Source organism: Pituophis catenifer, unplaced genomic scaffold (assembly GCF_029215685.1).
Source record: "Pituophis catenifer annectens isolate HBS135680 unplaced genomic scaffold, rPitCat1.0.hap2 SCAF_7, whole genome shotgun sequence".
NCBI lineage: Eukaryota > Metazoa > Chordata > Lepidosauria > Squamata > Colubridae > Pituophis > Pituophis catenifer.
The window spans coordinates 14,907,031-14,922,771 of record NW_027256887.1 but is presented as its reverse complement, the minus strand read 5'-3'; positions in this window follow the sequence as shown (position 1 = coordinate 14,922,771).

Sequence of the window (15,741 nt, the reverse complement as noted above, 5' to 3'; positions counted from 1 at the left end):
GACAAGCGGAGAGAATTGTGAGACTGGCCAAAGAGACACTCACTAAGATGGGCACGGACGACTGGCAGGAAAGAATCGACAACTTTCTCCTCACCCAGCACATCACGCCGCATGCCACCACCTGAAAAAGTCCGGCCAAATTGCTGATGGGCAGACGACTGAGGTCATCCTTGGACCGGCTACACCCCCAGTACAACCCAGAGGTGACAGCAACGGCCAGCCGCCCGCTCCGCACCTTCGCCATAGGAGACCCGGTGTTTGCGCTAAACTTCCATGGCTCTGCGAAGTGGCTGAAGGGGAGAATAGAGAGCACAACCGGCCCGAAGTCCTACCGAGTAGAGCTGGAAGATGGACAGGTCTGTAGACATCACATCGACCAGCTCCAGAAAAGGTGGAAGGAGACGGGTCAAAACCAACCCGATGAGGCAGGCCTACAACACCCCGACGAGGTAGGCCTGCAACAGCCCGACGAGGTAGGCCTGCCACACCCCCACGAGGTGGGCCTACCGCAACCCTGCAAGGTAGGCCTGCCCCAACCCCGCGAGGTGGGTCTGCCACAAACTGACGAGGTAGACCCACCAGCCCTGGACGAGGTAGACCGGCACCACCACAGCATGGCGAGCCATTGGCGATCGAGGGAAGTAGACCGGTACCTGCAGACAGAGGGGAGTCCGCACCGCACCGACCAGGGGTCCAGCTGTCACCCCAGCGAGGGAGACCTCCACCTCGATGACAAGGTAGACCGGGGACGACCCAGGGAGGGAGCGCCACACACCCCCTGCGAGGTCGTCTCACAACACCCCAGAGAGAGTGACTCGAGCCACTGCACGGTAGACCGGGTACAATGTAAGGAGGGAGGCCCACAATGCCCCGGCAGGGCCGGCCTACAACCACCCGGTAAGAGGGACCACCAACACCACCCCGGCGAGGTCGACCAACACCACCACAGCGAGGTCAGCCAACACCACCCCAGCGAGGTCGACCTGCACGGGCCCGACAGGGCAGACGGGAGACCCCCCGGCGGGGTCGGCCACCCACCACGACAAGCCGACATGCAGATGGAGATGCAACAACAACAACAACAACAACAGCAACAGCAACAACAACATCAGCAGAGAAGTCAAGGGAACCCAATGGACTTACCGGACATCAGTCGGCACCCACCGATCGTCAGCGATGTCCAGCCGCGAGGTTCCCGAGTTTCCGGTCAGGGAAGGGACCAGAGACACCAGCAGGTAGTTCCAGATGTTGCGGCCGGAGGTGCTGGGACGGGGCCTGCACACTCGACGGCCGGACTCCAGTCCGCCCCAGACCAGGGACCGGAGAGGACAGAAGCCCCGCCTGCCCAGGTCGGCAGCAAAGCTCAGTGTGAACTGCGCAGGTCAGCCAGAGCCATCAGGCGTCCCGTCTACCTGTGTGACTATGTATCGCTGATTGACTTTGATGGACATTTCTCGGACTAGGAGGGGAGGGGTGTTATGTCCTTATAAGGACATCCGCCGGGGGATTGGCTGGTCCACCGGCGGGAGATTTAAAAAGCTGTCATTGGGCGGCTGGGTCTGCCGGAGCGTATAAAAAGAGCCCTGGCAGCGCAGCTGCCAGTCCTATTCCTATTACTGAGCTGAATAAAAGGTTCTGAAGGAACCACCGCTGGTCGTGTCTTATTCCCTGCGCCGATCTAACAACTATTATTATGAGATGAATACCAATGTGATGAATATGATTAATATTATGATTACTATTTCTCACAATTAATTGTATGCAGACTATATACTGTTTATTCAGAAATGGAATTTTTTATATTTAATTAAAACTTTTAAAACTTAAAAAAAAAAGAAATTCATTTATTTGGATGATAACTAGTTGGGTGAAGAGAAGAACCAGCTCATGCTGCAACAGAGCTGGACTATGTAGGTGGAACAGACACATTAAATTTGCTTTCAACAGCTGACAAGCATAGCAAGCAGCCTGATATAATTAATTCCTTAATAAAAGAGCTTAGATCAGTAGATGTCCAGCTTGGAGAGAATATTGAGGCGTTCAGTACTTAGCAAACTCAGAAATCCATATTTAATTCTCAGCTTTTGTTAAACGTTTTCTTGAAATGTTTAGAAAAGCCACAGTTTTGCCTTCATTGTACAGCTCAAAAGCAAACATATGGAAAGCTACAGGGAATATGCAACCGAGGATAACAGAAACTCTACTACCATCAGATGAACCCTATTACTAATAGGGCTAAAAAAAAACCCAACTCATTTCTAAAGTGATCTGGCAACTCTGAAAATACATACTACTTTTAGGCCAAAATATTGCTGTTGTTCAGAATGCATCTTCCTCAAAGTCTCAGCTTTAAAATTAATGGCACAAAATGTACATCTAAAGAAGGTTACTTGCAAAAACTATAACTGTTAGCAAAGAGGTAGGCAAAAATGCAAATTATAGCGAAAGATGCATGCATAGCATATAGGCTAAACAAAGTTCTGTGTGAAAACAATTTAATGGCAGCCTTTTAAAAAAGTTAATGAAACATTGTAACCGAATGCGTGTAAAAAATACACTGATCTGGATATAGAGGATGTTTTTAGACAACATTCCTATCCATGTTAATATAAAAATATCTATGAGCTACATCAGTTTCAACCTCTTTCCATATTATCCCATCACAACTTTATTTTTGAATAGCTAGAGAATCCTTATTCATTTTCCTCTAAATCTTTCCCTAAGACAGATTTTGTGTACCCTGCACCTTAATAAATATATTTTGTACCTTCCCAGTATGTAATATTTATTTAAATGCAGCTATTCTTGGGTCTAATTTTGTATGCTATTATCCCAGAGATATGTCTGTTAATACAATTAACTGCTTTTTTTCCTGAAATGTTTCACTAGCGGAACAGCAATAATTTAAGATATCCATGCAAAGATTAATTTATGAGGGTGTTGTAAATAGACAGTGTTTGCATTTGTATGTGTATGACAGAAAGAGAATATGCATAAGGGCATATGTATGCGTGTGTAGCTACACACATACATACACACACACACACACACACACACACACACACATGCATATCATACAGTGATGGATTTCAAATTTTTTCACTACCGGTTCTGTGGGTGTGGCTTGGTGGGCAGGGCATGGCTTGGTGGGCGTGGCAGGGGAAGGATACTATAAAATCTCCATTTCCTCCCAATCAGCTGGGACTCAGGAGACAGAGTATAGATGGGGGAGGGGGCAGTCAGAGGTGGTATTTACTGGTTCTCCGAACTACTCAAAATTTCCACTAGCGGTTGTCCAGAACCTGCTGAAACCCACCTCTGATATAATACATACTATCTCTAAGCATATATAAGAACAATAAGCTGGATAAGCAAAGAAAAGATTAATTGAATGGCGGAAAGCAACGAACAATTCAGATCATAAAAAGTTAAGGTCATTTAAGTGGCAATGTATGGCTATGAAAGTTATACTCAGAGAACTGGAAAAAGAAGATAGACATTTTAATAAGGAATTTTTAAGGGGAACCAACAAATCAGATCTGGACCAAGTAAAAGTTGATTACTCCCTTAAAATGATGATCAGCAAGCAGAAGAATTTAAAAGAATGAATAAATAAACTACAAAAAATATTTTGGTAAGGTTGAGCATGCAGAAGAAGAAAACAAGAAATAACTTCTGTGGGCATCAGGTAATATATACATTTAATAAATATTGTGATTCTTATTATAAAAGATGGCCAAAGAGATTACTGGAAGTTTGCTAGTGAGATACGTCATCATTGTCCATACAGTCACTATCAGTCAGGGTGTTCTGATGGTACCTAATTCTATTTATATGCACATCCATCTATCCATGTGTGTGTGCACATACAAATGCACATTTGCATATATGTATATATAGGTGCATATGTACCCACATCTATAACCCTCTTTGATGCACCAGCTGGGAGAGATATTTTTCTTCCTGAATTTCTGTTCTGCCCCAGCTCCGGATTCCCGAGGATATTGACACACACCAACGGTCCTTATCAAGTTTATTAAGTAGCAAGAATAAACCAAAGTCCGGCAAAGGTTGGCAACCAGCCCAGAAAGCAAGATACGATAAGACTTTTCCAAAAATGCTCTGATGATAATTACAAGTTGTTTCTAGCAAGAAACTTACTAACGGCGTGTGACTTAAATAGGCTAAGGGAGTGGCCAATTATCCTCAAGCCTTACTCTCGAGGAGACCTCCTCCTCCCGAGTAGCCACTCCTGCCTTTTGGCAGCCCTGTGTGCTCGAGCATTGAGAAGAGGCTCCTCCACTTCACTCTCTCTACTTGAAGGAGCCTCTGGAGGTTCTGAAGGCCCTGGCTGAGTCTCTGCCTCTGGCACCACATCCTCTTCAGCCTCCTCGCTGTCTGACGCGAGTGCCGGTTGCACAGGCTGCTGGTGCAACACCACACCAGCCTCCTCGTCGTCGGGATCAGCCATGATCCGCGCAGGCCGCTGGCAGGCCACAACAATTTCTGACAATAACTGGTATATCCCCCACCCAACTCACCAAGAGTTGTTTATTGTAAAATGAGTAAGTTTAAACCCAGACATTTCACAAAGTAGGAAGAAGAGAAGAATGATAGGGAGGCTATCACCCTTTCCTGCCTTGGGCAAAATGCACAGGGGAGGGGGGAGAAGCAAAAATGTAAAAACGCATACAGTTAAACAAGGCCCTTTAGCTGGTAAACATAAGAGTGAACATTAGTTGAAAGACAACTAGTTGCTCCAAAGGAAGAACGAATAACCCTGTCCCTCACTCCATCTTCTAGCCTCTGGGTTCAATCATGGTTAGAGCTTTTGTGAAAAGCAGCTGGACACAAAAGCACAGCCATGCTGTTCTTCCAGATCAAAACTCAGAAAGGCATTTTAATCAAATCAAAGGAATCCTGTTTGCGGCTTCCCCATATAGCAGCTGCTCTTTTTTCCTTTCTGCAAAGGCTCAGACAGACATGCACAGCATATACGTGCAAAGAAAGGCTAGTAATTTATTTTCCTTTTAAATATTAAACAGGGGGTGAAGCTCCTTTTTTTTTTCCCTGGCGACTCAGGGAACCATTTACTCTTTGAATCCCATTTTTTAAAAATTCTGAAATGGATCAGCTGGAAGGAAAACCACTTGGCTCATGGTATTCCCCACCTGTTAGTGAAGATAATTATTTTAAACGGGGTTGAAGCAGGGGTGAAATGCTACTGATTCACTCCAGTTCAGGCAAACCGGTAGTAAAAAAAATGCTTTAAAAAGTAAAACAAGGTTCCGACAATCACAGCTGTGCCACGTGATCGTCGGAACTTTTTTTTACTTTTTTAAAGCATTTTTTTTTTTACTACTGGTTCGGGTGAATAGGTAGTAAAAAATGCTTTTAAAAAGTAAAAAAAAAAAAGAGTTGGCCACGTACACCCAGTCACATGACCCCCGCCTCCAAGCCACGCCCACCGAACCGGTAGCAACAAATTTTACATTTCACCACTGGTTTGAAGGTTCGGTGGTTGGAAATAGAGTGAAAGCTGAGGTCATATGGAAGCACTCTAGGGCAGGGGTTCCCAATCTTGGCAACTTTAAGACATGTGGACTTGCTGGTTGGGCAGCTCTGGGTGTTGAAGTCTACATGTCTTAAAATTGATCAGATTGAGAGCTCCTGCTCTAGGGCAAAATAAGAAATGTAGAGGATGATGAAAACTATAATTTGCACTCACTTTCAAGAAAGGTTCTAAAGTGGACCATCCAAATCAATGAGAAAAAGGCATTACTGTGTTTCCAAAACAGTGGAATGCCAGGTTACTGGGAGAGGACAACTGTCCCAATCAGTTGGGACAGAGCCTTCTGGTTCAAAAAGGTGAACCAGAAGGCTCTAGGACAGGATTTCTCAACCTGAGCACCTATGAGATAAAGGTAAAGGTAAAAGTACCCTTTGCACATATGTGCTAGTCATTCTGAACTCTAGGGGATGGTGCTCATCTCCGTTTCAAAGCCCAAGAGCCAGCACTGTCCAAAGATGTCTCCATGGTCATGTGGCCGGCATGACTAAACGTCAAAGGCGCACGGAACACTGTTACCTTCCCACCAAAGGTGATCCCTATTTTTCTACTTGCATTTTTTACGTGCTTTCGAACTGCTAGGTTGGCAGAAGCTGGGACAAGTAATGGGAGCTCACCCCATTACGCAGCACTAGGGATTCGAACCACTGAACTGCTGACCTTCCGATCGACAAGCTCAGTGTCTTAGCCACTGAGCCATCATGTCCCTTCCTATGAGATATATATTTATATACCTATGAGATATATGGACTCAAAGTGCCTGAGGAATTCTGGGAGTTGCAGTTCATACATCTTAAATGTACTTGGGTTGAGAAACACAGATCGAGGGTCCTACAGAGCAATAATTCTAATAAATACCTAGGAGAAGACATTGATCTAGAAGCCTATTGAAAGGAATGTGGAAATTACAATGGATTACCAATTCACTTTAGCGTTTTTAGTCTTTAAAGCAGCAGAATCTAATTATCTTTCCAGCTTAGCACATTCCTAGACTGTCATCATTCTGTCCCACTTTACTTTTTTCTCCTCTCCAAAGAATTTCATTTAAGCCTCAGACTTGAATTAGTAAATCAATAACAAGCATCTGTTCCATTTCTACTACTTTTTAATAAGAGCTGTATTTGAAAGTCAAACACCCTTGCAAATTGCTCCAACAAGCTCTTAAAAGGTTAAAGATTGCTCCAAACACTCTCTTTTTTCCCCCCAGTTGTTAAGCAAAGTTATCATTATCTATTATAATAAACCTACAATGAGGGTTATGGAATTGAATTCAGCAATTTATTATAATTAGTGATTTTGTTACTATTACCAAAGTGCCAAGATATGAGCCAAAACCCCATAATCTATTTATAGAGAGCACCATGCTATTCACATCAGGACTGCGTGATACACATCCCACATCTTATTTCTACAATGCTGGGGGGGGGGGAATTCATTGATTAAAGAAACTCTTACAAAATTGCAAACATCACATTCACTATTTATTTATTTATTTATTTATTTATTTATTTATTTATTTTTAATTTATTGGTTTGATTTATATGCCGCCCTTCTCTGGAGACTCAGGGCGGCTTACAATGCATTAAGCAATAGCCTTCATACTTTTGTATATACCTGCTTAGTAGGGCTTTTGCCCCCCCCCCCAAGCGGTGCTCTTTTTTTATACAAAGTCAGCTTATTGCCCCCACAATCCGGGTCCTCATTTTACCTACCTCAAAAGGATGGAAGGCTGAGTCAACCTTGAGCCTGGTGAGATTTGAACTTGCAGTAATTGCAGGCAGCTGGTGTTAGTTAACAGTACTTTAGTCTGCTGTGCCACCAAGGCTCTTAGTATATCAAGGAACAAGAAGCTATTTCAGCCATGTATATTTTCTGCCTGTAAATTCTTCCAGGAAGACTAGAAGACCTCCAAGGTCCCTTCCAACTCTGTTATTGTATTCTATTCTAAGATCATGATGTAGATGTTGTTCTAAAATATTTAAAAAATGGGGAGAAAAGAGGGAAAGGAAATGGCACATTGGGGCAGTTGAACTGCTGGCTTGACCATCCCAAAATAGGACCAGTCTGATGTTGTGGTTTGCTTGGTGTGTTGTGGTGAATCTTGCTTTCCAATTTAGATATTTTAATTCTCCCAAAACATCTCAGAGTATATGGACAAGATATGTGAAGAAATTTGAAACTGTTTGCATTCTTTATCCATCATAGTAATTTTAATTATTGTCAATCTTCATATACTCTTGAAGGAAGTGGATTATTTAGACCAATTCCAATCCAGTTTTAGATCATATTTTGCATACGTTTTAGTTACCAGGTTGATAGTGTTTGCTAAAAAAAAGAAATTGCCATGACTTTCTCTAAAAGAATACACATGAAATCTTGAGTCAGTGAATATATTACTGCATTTATAACCCAGAGCATTGACAAGCTTCAATGCATTCACAAAGCTTGCTCCTTCTAGAGTTGAATATTTTAGTTAATCATATTTTGTGAATTTTGTACTTTTGCTGCAGCCAGTATTTTTGGTGCAGTTTTATTTCTCAAGATAGAAACTTTTTTTCCATCTAGAACAATTCATAGTAACTCAACTCTCTAAAGTTCCTAACTTTCTTAGTAGAAATGTATAACTTGTTTTTTTTTCTTTATTAAAACCAGTATGGCAGCAAGAGGTGGCAAACAGAAAACAAGATATATATTTATTAAGAAAACAATCAATCCAATCATTTCTAGGGTAACAAAACTCTTGGTTTCACATTGAGCCTTATAATTGTCCCCATGTAGGTAGGAATAAGGTACTGGATATACAGCCTGCTACAACTCATTTCTTAATTATGGACTTTAGTCAATGTTTCAGTCAATAATAAGAGCTCCTACAGCTGACCTGTGCCAACAGCCAAAGAAATGAAAGTGCTTCTGTTAGTCTGATACTAGTTAAGATAAACCAAAAACATGTTCCTCTGAAGGAAATGAAACTTAAGCCAGCTGCGTGAGTAATAGGTAAGGAAGGAAGAGGGGGGAAAAATCAATATAATGCATAAGCCTTTTCATCTTCTACATAAAACTTTGCAATAAAGAAAAGCGTGTCTACAGTCCTGTAGCCCGCAAAAGTAGATTTTTTTGTAATCGGAATCATTTATGCAGCTAAAAACAAGGCCCTATCTAGGATGGATGACAGCAACTTTGAAAAATGGCATTTCCCACTGATTATCACCACTGGGGGTAAGCAGATGCACTAGAATGATACAGCTTTGCAAACTGGGGAAAAAAATAACTTTGTGGCCATCAGATATGAGCACTGATGCATGTGGTATTGCCATATCCACAATCGCTACCAGAGGGTTTTTTTAAAAAAATAACAAAAGCATGAAAAACAAACCCCTGAGTACTGAAATGAAAGAAATGCAAATGAACCAAACAGATGCAAATAATGGAATGTAAAACAAACTAAACTTTGACCAATAAATTCAAATTGAATTCTAATGCCAAAGCAAAGAAAATCTTGCATGCCCATAATATTTTTTTAAAAAAATACATTTCCTTGAAATAAGCATTCCTGGGCTGCGTTTCTGCTTTGCCCTGTTTTTTCCACAATGTGGTCTAAAAGGAGATTACAAATACTGTACAACCACATATGATGGGCATAGCCATAAGGTTATTTGGTGGGCTGGGATTTTTGTTGTTGTTGTTGTTATAAATTTGCTAAATGGAATCCCTTTTTTGATAAATGGGATGGAAAGGACTGGAAATTTCCAAAACAAACGCATGATAGATTGCTAAATTATCAGATTTATCTAGCTATAACAGGACATGAATAAATAAACTGCAGAATCTGTTATGAATTCAGAACAGGATATACTTGAATTTTGATGGGAAATTACCATTTTATGCAACGTATGCAGTGATGGTATACAGCCGGTTCTACCCGGCTCAGGCGAAGCGGTAGCGGCTGCTGCGGGAGGCTCTATCCGCCCAGACATTATCACCAGTGGTGGGTTCCTCCCGGTTCATCCCAGTTCAGCCAAGCCGGTACCGGTGATGATATGATGTCACTGAACCAGTTCTCTTTGTTCGGGAGCTAGGCCCCCCTGCCCCCCCACCCCCAAGCGTTATTCTTACCTTTTATTTGGCCCCACCCCTAATCTATTGCTGCCTTCCGAGTCCCAGCTGATCGGCTAGAAGGAAATAAACTGTTTAAACTCTTGCCGCGGGGCTTCAAAGGGCCGTCCTACAGCTGATCAGTGTTAAAAGGCAGTGTGGTGGTAGACCGGTGCCTCCAAAAACAAATGGGTAGACCCGTGCCTCCAAAAACAAATGAGTATCACCTTCAAAATCCATTCTTCAATAGTAGGCATAACATCCCTTTTCCAATATTGACCAATCAGTAATCTAGCTGCTGTCACCATATACAATATCAATTTTGTTTCACCCATTGAAAAGTCCTTAACTATGCCCAATAAAAACAATTGAGGAGAAAATTGGAGTTTTTTCTTCAAAACATTTTGCATAACCCACCAAATTTTTATCTAGAAAGCCTTCACTTTCTTGCAAGTCCACCATATATGATAATATGTAGCATCTAAACAATCACATCTCCAACATTTTGGTTGAACATTAGGATACATGCACGACAATTTCTTAGGATCTAAATGCCACCTATAAAACATTTTGTAAAAATTTTCCCTCAAATTCTGCGACTGCGTAAATTTAACATTCTGAACCCATATTTTTTCCCACGTTTCCATCATAACTGGTTCTGCAAAGTTTTGCGCCCATTTAATCATACAATCTTTAACCAATTCATTTTCTGAATCTCTTTCTAACAAAACGTTATAAACCCTCTTGATGTGCATTGGGCCTTTCTCTTTTATCTGTCTTACCAATTCTTCTTCATGCAACATTAAACCAGTTTTTTGATCTTCTCTCCATCTCAATTGAAGTTGATTATACTGTAACCAAGTTAAATTAATCCCTTCTTCCAACAGTGCCTTTAGTGTCTTTAGTTGCCATCTGCCCCATCACGTCCCGTTTTTGATGATCTGCGCATGAACAGAAGGCCTTTGGCATGCGCGGAGGTGGCATGTGTGAGCGAAGCAAGGGCGCATATGCGCACGCTTACATTTTTAAACCGTAGAGAAGGTAAGTGAATACTACCCCTGAACATATGTTATCATAAGATGCTATCCATTCCACTTTCACTAAACCTGAGTCACAACTGAGTGACACTCTAAGTACCGCTTCAGGCATTTACATGCAGTAGCCAATTGTTTAATACCATGGACCAAAGAAGAAGTTGGCATAAGCTTTTCATAGCTTAATTGAATCTATCCTTTCCTATCCATGTGAATTGAAAATTTTTCTGTGAGGTCACCCATATCAAACACTTATTCATATGCATTATAGAAGAGAGTAACTCCAATTTCTCCAACTTAAACATGATTGACAAGTACAGGGGCTCACAAATTATAATGCAGCAAATAGAACAGTAGTTATCTTTGATTCAAATGCAAACATTAAAATCGATCCTCCTCCTGGTTTTTTTTTAGACAGAGATTTGAGATTGAGATTCTTTCAGTACCTCAGTCTTCACAGCTTTATCTCTCTCTCTCTCTCTCTCCCTCCCTCCCTCCCTCCCTCTCTTTCTCTCTCTCTCTCTCTCTCTCTCTCTCTCTCTCTCTCTTCCTTACTTTAAAATTTGAGGTGGTCTTTAAATCTTAGCACTCCTGTGCTTCAAGATTTGTCGCTTCTAGACTAGCTGAAATGACAAAATTCCTTGTTTTTTATGTTTGTGTATTGTTTTATACTGTGTATTAGATGCGGTGGCTCAGTGGCTAAGATGCTGAGCTTGTCGATCGAAAGGTCAGCAGTTCAGCGGTTTGAATTCCTAGCGCCGCGTAACGGGATGAGCTCCGGTTACTTGTCCCAGCTTCTGCCAACCTAGCAGTTCGAAAGCATGTAAAAATGCAAGTAGAAAAATAGGGACCACCTTTGGTGGGAAGGTAACAGTGTTAAGTGCACCTTTGGCATTTAGTCATGCCGGCCACATGACCACGGACACGTCTTCAGACAGTGCTGGCTCTTTGGCTTTGAAATGGAGATGAGTACTGCCCCCTAGAGTCGGGAACAACTAGCACATATGTGCAAGGGGAACCTTTACCTTTACCTTTATTGTTTAATAGATTTAGTTAATTACAAGATCTAGTGTATTTGTTGTTTTTGTAAACAAAGACAATTGGATTGAAGAAGAGATCCAATGATATCAGAAGAATTCTCGTATGTAGATACCACTTGTGCATTCCACATTAAGACCTCATTGAAAGGACACACAAATGTTTCCTTTTACTCTCTCTCTCTTCTCCTGCCCCATAACCCAAAATATTTTTCTTTATGACAGATGAAATGTGCAGCCCCATTGTGAAGCATCTGCCTGGGAGTTGAACACATATTTTAAAATTGCTGAGGTTGAGAAACATTGGCCAAGAGTGTCAACTCACTCCCGGATATGGTGGCAATTTAGTCCTTCCAGACACTAGCTTCTTATTCAGGAACTGGATTCTCTACAATTACTTACTTACTTAGTTTATTGAACGCTGGGATGATTTTGTTACCGAAGTTCATGGCAATCAATACACACACACACACACACACACACACACACACACACACATTGAATCTTAAGCATCTTTCTAAGAAATTCTGCCCAGCAGTACTCTGATATAATGTTTGACCTGCACCCTCCATCCAGTTTTGGAACTTGTAGTCCTAATGTACCTGTAGAGTTTATGATGCTATGCACTGATTTTAAATAAATAAAACACATGGCATATGCTTATGAGAGGTAAGATGATCCAATGGTTAAACTGTTGGACTGGCATGTGGATACCCAGGTTCTACTCCCCTTCAGCGATGGAAGCTCATTGGGCTGGTCATCCTTAACCCAACTAGTCTACAGGGTTGTTGCTGTGGGGCAAAATGAGAGAAGAAGAAAAAACTATGAATGAGTTCAACTTGAGCTGCTTAAAAGGTAGGATATACATTGAACAAATTGATGTGATGTCCCAGTGCCTGGAGGCTGTGCAGATCTGGATGGGGAGAAACAGGCTCAGGCTCAACCCGTCCAAGACCGAGTGGCTGTGGCTTCCGGCATCCTGATATAGTCAGTTGGTGCCATCACTGACTATTGGGGGTGAGTCGTTGGCCCCCACAGAGAGGGCTTGCAACTTGGGCATCCTCCTGGATACACGGCTGTCTTTAGAAGAGCATATGACGGCTGTGGCCAGGGGGGCTTTTTATCAGGTTCGCCTGATCCGCCAGTTGCATCCCTTTCTGGATCGGGATGCCTGATGCACGGTCACTCATGCTCTCGTCACATCCCGCCTGGACTACTGTAATGCTCTCTACATGGGGCTCCCTTTGAAGAGCACCTGGAGGCTCCAACTGGTCCAGAATGCGGCCGCGCGGGTGGTTATGGGGGCGATTCGGCGCTCCCATGTAACACCTCTCCTGCACGAGCTGCACTGGCTCCCAGTGGTCTTCCGGGTGCGCTTCAAGGTATTGGTTACCACCTTTAGAGTGCTCCATGGCTTAGGACCCAGATATTTACGAGACCGCCTTCTGCCAGCGATAGCCTCCCACTGACCAGTACGCTCCCACAGAGAGGGGCTCCTCAGGGTGCCATCGATCAAACAATGCCAACTGGCAGCCCCCAGGGGGAGACCCTTCTCTGTGGGGGCACCTACCCTCTGGAATGAGCTGCCCCCGGAGATATGGCGGATCCCGGATCTACGCACCTTTCACCGTGCCCTAAAGACATTTTTATTCCAACAAGCCGGGCTGGCCTAACTCTTTTAAATTGTTCTAATTTTTAAATTGTTTAATTATGGGTTTTAATACAGGGGTGCTTTTAATTGTGGGCCAAATTAATTTAATCGGATTTTAATACTGTTTTTAAATTTTGTGTTTTTTGTGTTTTATCTGTTGGCTGTTCACTGCCCCGAGTCCTTCGGGAGAATGGCGGTATATAAATATAAACAATAAATAAATAAATAAATAAATAAATAAATAAATAAATAAATGTATTATATTAAGACTATGTACATAAGGATGCATGTGAAAATAATGTGCAAAATATCTTTATATTTGGGGATATTCCTTGCAGACAAGTGTATTAAAGCAAAAATAATACATTAAAATGCCTGCAGTAGAACAAATGTACAAAATAGCTCTATGTAAGTACAGTTTTATGATTTGTACAGTATGATGTTGTATCTCTTCTAGTGTTTCTTAGATATTATAAATTAATTGTTCTAAAAATTGCTCAACAAAAGTGCGTATAGTCAAGGCTATGTTTTTCCTTGTTGCAATGTATGGCTGTGAAAGTTGATCATAAGGAAGGCTGAGCGCCAAAGAATTGAGGCCTTTGAACTATGGTGCTGAAGAAGACTCCTGCGAGTCCCTTGGACTGCAAGGGAGATCAAACCAGTCAGTCCTAGAGGAGATCAACCCTGACTGCTCTTTGGAAGGCCAGATCCTGAAGATGAAACTCAAATACTTTGGCCACCTAATGAGAAGGAATGACTCACTGGAGAAGAGCCTAATGCTGGGAGAGATTGAGGGCAAAAGAAGAAAGAGATGGCAGAGAATGAAGTGGCTGGATGGAGTCACTGAAGCAGTAGGTGTGAGCTTTAATGGACTCCAGAGGATGGTAGAGGACAGGAAGGTCTGGAGGAACATTGTCCATGGGGTCGCAATGGGTCGGATACGACTTTGCAACTAACAACAACAATTAATTTTTCTTTCTTATCCTAATTAATTGTGATTTTCTTGTTTCATTTGCTGGTCTATGACCAAATTAAAAATGATTGATGGATCTATGCAGTGTTGTCCAGAGATTTAAAATAACATTACATATTGACTAAAATACTGTATGTGATATATAACCCATTCCTAGCTATTGCATCAGAAGTGTTCCTAATGCTATAGCAACTAAATTAGATTTATAGGGATGGAAATCTCTTTGTTGTATAATAAATGGGAAAAAATAGAAATATAAAACAAGAATGGGTTTTCTGTTGTTATTCTTGTTTATGTTTGTTTAATGGTACAAAGTAGCATTTCTATTTACACTACTTCAACTTACTGAAAAAATAATAATTCTTTGTTTCAGTTGAATAATTTTACATTCCAGTTTATTAGTTTAATCAACAATCAACCCACTCTTGTGTTCAAGGTTAAAAGTTTCAGTTTTATGAGCCCAGTCTTGCTGAGCAGGGTCCAGCTTAAGATCTCAAGAAAAAGAATAAAAGTAATTTGAAATAAAATCCCACATGATAATTCAGATTGTGAATTATCTGAATAAAATGAGCAATTAAATTTAATTTCTTATATAAAAGCACTGGGACCAAGCAAATCATGCTTCAGAGCCCTTCCTGATGTATCTGATTATGGTTCCTTCAGCCACATGGTCAATGATGAGGAACAGATGAAGATGTAGATTCTGGGTATTTTAGGGCAAAACATCTGGAAAAGCTCCTTTAGTTCCAAGGTCAGAAAAAGTAACCTAATTCCACTATTGTACTGAACCAGTCTAGCACTTCCACACCACAAGCAGGATGTGAAAATTTCCCATGTGTACTCAACCATTCCATTTTATGGCTTGCTATCTAAAAGCTTTGTTTAGCTTTCAGAGCTAAGAGTCATGGATAGAAGGATGGATCCTTGAACAGGAATTTCTTCAAGCTACTGCATTATGTTGGAAAATTCCTAAAGTCAGATACATGTTGTTTCAACTTCTCTAAATTTAACACCAATCACTGCTCACGTATTTCTACTATCAATAAAGTAGGTCTGCACAGATAAAATTAGAGAGTTTAGTACCCCAAATATAGCTGAGGAAAACTGAAGATTGCCCAAATATATAGCAGGGAGAAAGGACAGTGGAAAGTATGAAAAACATACTTGCCAAAACACATTTTCAAGAGAGTATTTTAATAAAACCATAGCAAAACACTTCAGCTGATAAAGAATTTCATATGGCCGTATATGTTACTGTTTGGTGTGGGTGACCATACTCTTTTATCTGTTCTTATGACGTGTTTGACTACTTCTAGGCTAATTCATTTGATACTAATCCTGCCATTCCATTATATACTTTATATTCTCCAATGAGAATGGAGCTC